General features: G+C 35.6%; 1 long non-coding RNA gene across 1 annotated transcript in view; it reads left to right on the plus strand.

The window, feature by feature from the left end:
* LOC126646943 (uncharacterized) overlaps nucleotides 1-4,922 on the plus strand; it is a 61,953-nt gene extending 57,031 nt beyond the window's left edge. Inside the window, exons 3-5 of the long non-coding RNA XR_007630473.1 lie at nucleotides 1,390-1,569; nucleotides 3,105-3,198; nucleotides 4,824-4,922. This is a non-coding gene — a long non-coding RNA (uncharacterized LOC126646943). The remainder of the gene's footprint in view (nucleotides 1-1,389; nucleotides 1,570-3,104; nucleotides 3,199-4,823) is intronic.
* Nucleotides 4,923-6,000: the final 1,078 nt, after the last annotated feature.

The following is a 6,000-nucleotide window of genomic DNA, read 5'->3' on the forward strand; positions in this document are numbered from 1 at the left end:
CTTATCACTCGTTTCCATTTGGAGTTTGGCATGTTTACTGTTTTCTTTGGATGTCAATGAATCCAATTCCTTTTCTGTGTAACTGTCCATCCATCATATCCATATTTTTCCAATTTAAAGGAAAGAATTATGAGGACCTTATTATTATGAGTCCTGCAGAAGTCCATGTAGATTACATCTTGCTGTCCCCTTGTCCCTGAGAGATTTAGTCACTTCATTGTAGATAGCTATGACATTAGTTAGGCAGGACTTGCCTTTTGTGAAGTAATGTTGGCCATCTCTGATCACCATCCATCTTCCATATGTTTCAACGTAAATTTGAGGAGAAACTATTCCATGATCTCAGTGGGAACAGAGATGAAGATGACTGGCCAGTATGTCTCAAGGTCCTTCCTTGTATCTTTTTTAAAAAATGAGTGTGAAGTTTCCCTTTTTTTCTAGTTGCTGGGACTTAGCCTGACTGCCATAAATTTTTCAGATGTGTTGGAGACCAACTTGGCAATCACATCACCCAGTTCCCTCAATATCCTAGTCTTCATCTTTTTGGATGTCATGACCTTCTGTATATTCATGTTCCTTAGGTCATCTTGAATCTGATCTTCTCTTCTAACGGATGAGTCTTTCTTCCCCTGCTCCCTGTCTTAATGTTCACGGCCTTGGAGATGTGAAAAGAGTTATTGCCAGTGAAAACTGAGGCAAAGAAATTGTTGAGTACCTCAGTTATCTTCATGTCATTTTCATTTGCTTTCCTGTGAATAAGAATGAATTAGAAGTCTACTTTCATTAGTATAGTCTAAGTATCTACTCATGTTTACATCCAAATAGAACTTCAGGATAGCATTAAGCAGTTTGACATAATGTTAGTCTCCATATTCTCAGATAGTACATTTGCCTTCTCTGGGTTGACACAGCTTTAGGTGCAGGGAAGGTTTGAGTAGGAAGCTGCTACATAAATAAAAAACAGGGTATGTTCACTGATAACACAAGTACAACTGTTTATTAAATTCCCAGCTCTACAATGAATTCAACTGAATGAGCTCAGGAATGCAAAACTTGAGCTCAAGTGTCTTTACTGGAAAAAGAATAAAATCCACACAATATTTCACAACATCTATAACTTTTAACTGCAATTATATTCTAATTTTAATTTTTTCAATCTGATTTGTAAGACATATTTCAGTTATATTTATATCAGTTTAAAAATTAGTGAGAGACTTCTGGTTCTGACTCTCCATATTTGTAGTCACGTAAGTATTCCTTGTTGATACAAGAAATGTATGGAGTTACTTATCATGCAAGAATAGATGATAAACATTTCAGTTGTAGTCTCTTCTGATGTCTTTTTGGTTTTGGCCATCATCAAACTCCTTTTGTCTTTCTGTTTCACAGATAGATTTCCCAGAAGAAATTAAATGCACTTTTCCCTTTTGGCATTCTTGACAAGAAATCCATTTGCTTGCTTTTATGAGAGATGAAGTCCTTGAATGGAATGAGCACAGTTCATCATTCTGTTCCCCACTGAACTCATGATCTTGAAGAATATTCGGTCACAATGACAAATCCCACATGGTAAGATTAGAAGACAATATATTGATAGCAATCCATTGTAAGTACTCAGTTTTGACGTAAACTAATCTAATTACACATCCACTGAAAAATAAACTTTTTATTATTGTTTTTCTTCTTTTATTATTATTAGAATTATTATAATATTCCATGCATATTTACAGGATGATTACTACACTGAAAACAAAAATGGAATTATTCTTTTCTTAATTTTTTTTACTTTTTTGAGCAGAGTATGTTTGAAACCTCTCCATTCCTCTCCATTCATGTATTTAACATCTTCTAAAGCTAACATATGAATTCTGAGTACACTGTAAAAATAGCCCCAAGTATTTCCATTTCACACAGAAGCAGTACCTGACTGGTTTAACTTAATGGTTGTTTCATGCAATACTCTTATTCTTCCCTGAAATATACACAATTACTTTATCTGTAATATATTTTATTATGCATTGCAGCTTTAACCAAATGCTGTTTTGAAATGACAGTGCAAAAACAAGCTGTTAATTGAACAAAGTTTGAGGTTTGAATGCTCAATATCTCTAAAAATCAGACCTTCAGTGTTGTTCGAGGAAGAAAGTAAAACAACTGACAGACTGAAATTAAAGTAGACACAGATAAAAAGCAACCTGTAATCATAGTTTTGCTGGGCTCAGTTCTATCAGTCAGAATACTGTGTTCATTTTCCACCCTCGAGATGACCTTAGCATGGATGATATTACTACAGAGACCACTTTTGTGGAAAATAAGTCAGATTTTATCGCAGGCATAAAACATGGATCTTTGTTACAAATGCCCTTTCATAAAAATAAAAAAAAATATTACAATGCTTAACTTAGTTTTCAATGAAAAACTCTATTTTACATGTTTCCTTTTGGTGCTCTGCCATAAACCTTTTCCATGAGATAAACTCATGACTGGTGTCAATGCCTGCCCATATCTGTCTTAATACCTGCAAGAATTCCAATCTTCTACTTCAGCCATCACATGACCCAAAAAAACCTCTAAATGTTTAATATCTACAGCAAACATGTATAATTTCTGCCAGTGTTCAGGAGTTTAAGACCTAATGTGACATTTTGACAAAATACTGGAATTAAAAAAGCAGTGGAGCAATCAGCTGTTTTAAGACTCTTTTAAATATTTCATGGTATAAAATGAGACAGAGTTTTAAACAGTTGTATAAAGCTCCAATAGCTTTTCTCCAAACAAATATGTTCTAAAGGATCTAAACCAAGATGATGTATATTTACCAGAAATTTTTATCTTGCATTGCATTCTGCTGCACTTTAGCTTAGCCTGAATCAATTTATATAGAATCTCTACATGTTGGAGAAAAAAACTATCTTTTTTCCTGTCTTACTTTAGATCAAGGAATATTCCTACTTTGTTTCAAACTTTATTCTGCTCCTGTTAAGTGCAAGTAATCACACAATTTATTTTACCTTTTTTATTCCTAATATCTGCAATTTAAGACTAGGGTATTTTAATGTTTATAAGTTCCAGTGGTTTGTCTAAATAAGTTGTCTGTTTTTCAGGTTTTATTTCTGGGAAATGGGATTGTCTAGGAGAAGATACCACATGCAAAGTGGATGGGAAACCTGAATGCAGGGAAGCCTGTGCTGCTGACAGGTACTAAGTTGACACCATTGTAGTAACCAACATGCCAGAGTTTTTGCTTACACTTGGATTTTAAAATAAACATGGTTTTGTTGTCTTCTTTCTTAGTTTCCTGAGCATTTGCACCAAAAAACTCATTTTGAAAGAGGATTTGGACACATTAATTCATTATTCAGATTTGTGTGGCAGATACACAGTCTTTGAGTAATATGCTGATGAAAACAAAGCAGGACATTATATGGGGGACTGAACAGAAATAGTATTTTTGTCTTCTTGCTTGTGCTTGGACCTACAGAGGACCAGCTTGGTCTCTCACTCAAGTTAGATTTGCCTAAGGGATCTCAAACTGCACCATCACTGACACCTCAGTCTTTTCTTTATTGTGATGCTTGAATAAAGTACCTGTTACTCAACTTTATGCTTTATTTTGTTGTTCTTATAAGACTTCACTATCTGAACAGCATTTTTTTTCATTTGCACATATAGTTAATGACTATTGCCATTCCTGCTTTGGAAGAATATAAATATTCTGTGTCCTCTTTGAGTTTATGTTCCATTTCTTCATTCTAATCTTTCCACTACTGCACCATGGTTTAGGTGAAAATCAGGTAGCTATTCATATTTCATTTCTTTGGAATGCATAGTCATAATTCCTGTCAATTTTTAAGAATTAGATAGATTTTCAAAAATAATAATGAATTACATTGATAAAGGAAATCCTTGCTGAAACTATTTGTTGTGATGATTAATTTGATCAAAAATATATTAATCTATTCTTATTATGTCTAGAATAAAATGGAAATAAATTTCCTAGAACTTTACTGCTTTGTAAAATATAAATTTATAATATCATTGCTGCCCAAAGGAACTCAGGCCGGCTGAAAAAAACAGTCTGAGGAATTCTTTAATGTTTTAAGTCCCATGAATGACACTGCTTTTTGCCTAGTCATTACTTTTATACTGTGATTAAAACATGATAAAAGGGCTGTTTATGTCAAAAGTGTGGGAAAAAGTCCATAGTAGTCACTCTTTCCTTTTAACTCAAACATTGCTAATTTTCAATATGTTTCAAGTGACTTTGAATAAAACTGATAAATGTTCAAAGGATTTCCTTCAGACTAGAACTATGTATATGGGAGTGTTTTAAGTAAAACAACTCTTATCTCAACTCTATCAGCCTTTAAATGTTTATTAACATTTCTAAGCCAATACAGTGTCTCTTCCCCAACAAGGAAGCCTCTTGCAGTTTGACAATTCCCAGAAAAAAATTTGGCCCATTCCCACTTGGGAGACATACACAGAAGAGAGTAGTCCTTAATGTACTAGCTGAGAAATCGTAACAGTGAAGAGTCATCCTACAGGGCTGACACAGGCCTGCTTTTTGAAAATTCTAGTACCATTTTCTCAATGAGTAACACCTGCACTTTGGGAAAGGAAGTGATTGAGACTAGCCCTGTGGAGAAGGACTTGTGTTTCAGGGTTGACAAAATGCTCAACATAAGTCAGCAACATGTTCTCGCAGCCCAGAAAACCAACCATGTCCTGGGCTGCATCAAAAGGAGGCCAGCAGGTCGAGGGAAGTGATTTTCCCCCTCTACTCTGCTCTTGTGAGAACTCACTTGCAATATTGTGTACAGTTCAGGTGTCCACAACATAAGAAGGACATGCAACTGTTGGAGCAATTCCAGAGGAGGCCATGAAGTTGATAGTAGGACTGGACCACTATGAAGACAGGCTGAGAAAGTTGGTGCTGTTCGGTCTGGAGAAGAAAAAGCTTCATGGAGACCTCATAACAGCTTTTAGTTTGAGAAACCTTGTCTAGTTAAAGTTGTCTCTGCCCATGGCAGGGGATTGGAACTAGATGATCTTTAAGGTCCCTCCCTAAACCATAAAAAAAAAAAAAAGATAACTGTCATCCTGCAGCAATCTAGACAGAGAGCCTTTCTGGTACTTATAACTCATTGTTTTTGTTATTTTGTAACTGGTGGAAAAGCACGAAAAAACCTCTAAAATTACTAACCTATCCTGGAATTCATTAGTTAAAATGTCTGTGTGCTTTCTGAATTAAGACTGTTATATATTTCTAAAATAAGGCAGAACAAACATCAGGAATCTGTATTACTTATGATTATTTCCTTTCATGTATTTGATGTTTTAAATTTTGACTTTTTCATTTAAATTGTGGGTATTATCTGGCATTATCATATTGATAAATAAGAAAAAAGTAATAAATTAAACTGTTGCCATCAATTACTATTGTTTGTTGTTGCATTCTTCAAATAATACTTCTTCAGGAACTTGTAAGGCATACTTTACAGATTCTCAAAATTACTGATGTTGGAAAGTACTCTACAGTCTCTGGTCCAAATGCTCTGCTCAAGCACAGTCACAGAATCACAGAATATGCCGAATATGCCAAATATTCTTAGTTGGAAGGCAGCCTTAGCCCTGTACAGGACTATCCTCAAGAGGCACACCATGTACATAAGAGTATTATCCAAACTCTTCTTGTACTCTGTCAGGCTTGGTGCTGTGACCGCTTCCCTGGGGAGCCTCTTCCAGTGCCCAACCACCCTCTGGGGGAAGAACCTTTTCCTAATACCCAACCTAAACCTCTTCTGACACAGCTTCAGTCCATTTCCTCAGGTCCTATGACTGGTCACCAGAGGGAAGAGATCAGCATCTGCCCCTCCTCTTTCTCTCACGAGGAAGTTGTAACAGCATTGAGGTCTCCCCTCAGTCTCCTCTTCTCCAGGCTGAACAGAACAAGTGATTTCAGCCACTTCTTATACTGATTCACCTCAAGGCCCTTTG

Source organism: Myiozetetes cayanensis, unplaced genomic scaffold (genome assembly GCF_022539395.1).
Source record: "Myiozetetes cayanensis isolate MyiCay16 unplaced genomic scaffold, myiCay2020 scf4, whole genome shotgun sequence".
Taxonomy (NCBI): domain Eukaryota; kingdom Metazoa; phylum Chordata; class Aves; order Passeriformes; family Tyrannidae; genus Myiozetetes; species Myiozetetes cayanensis.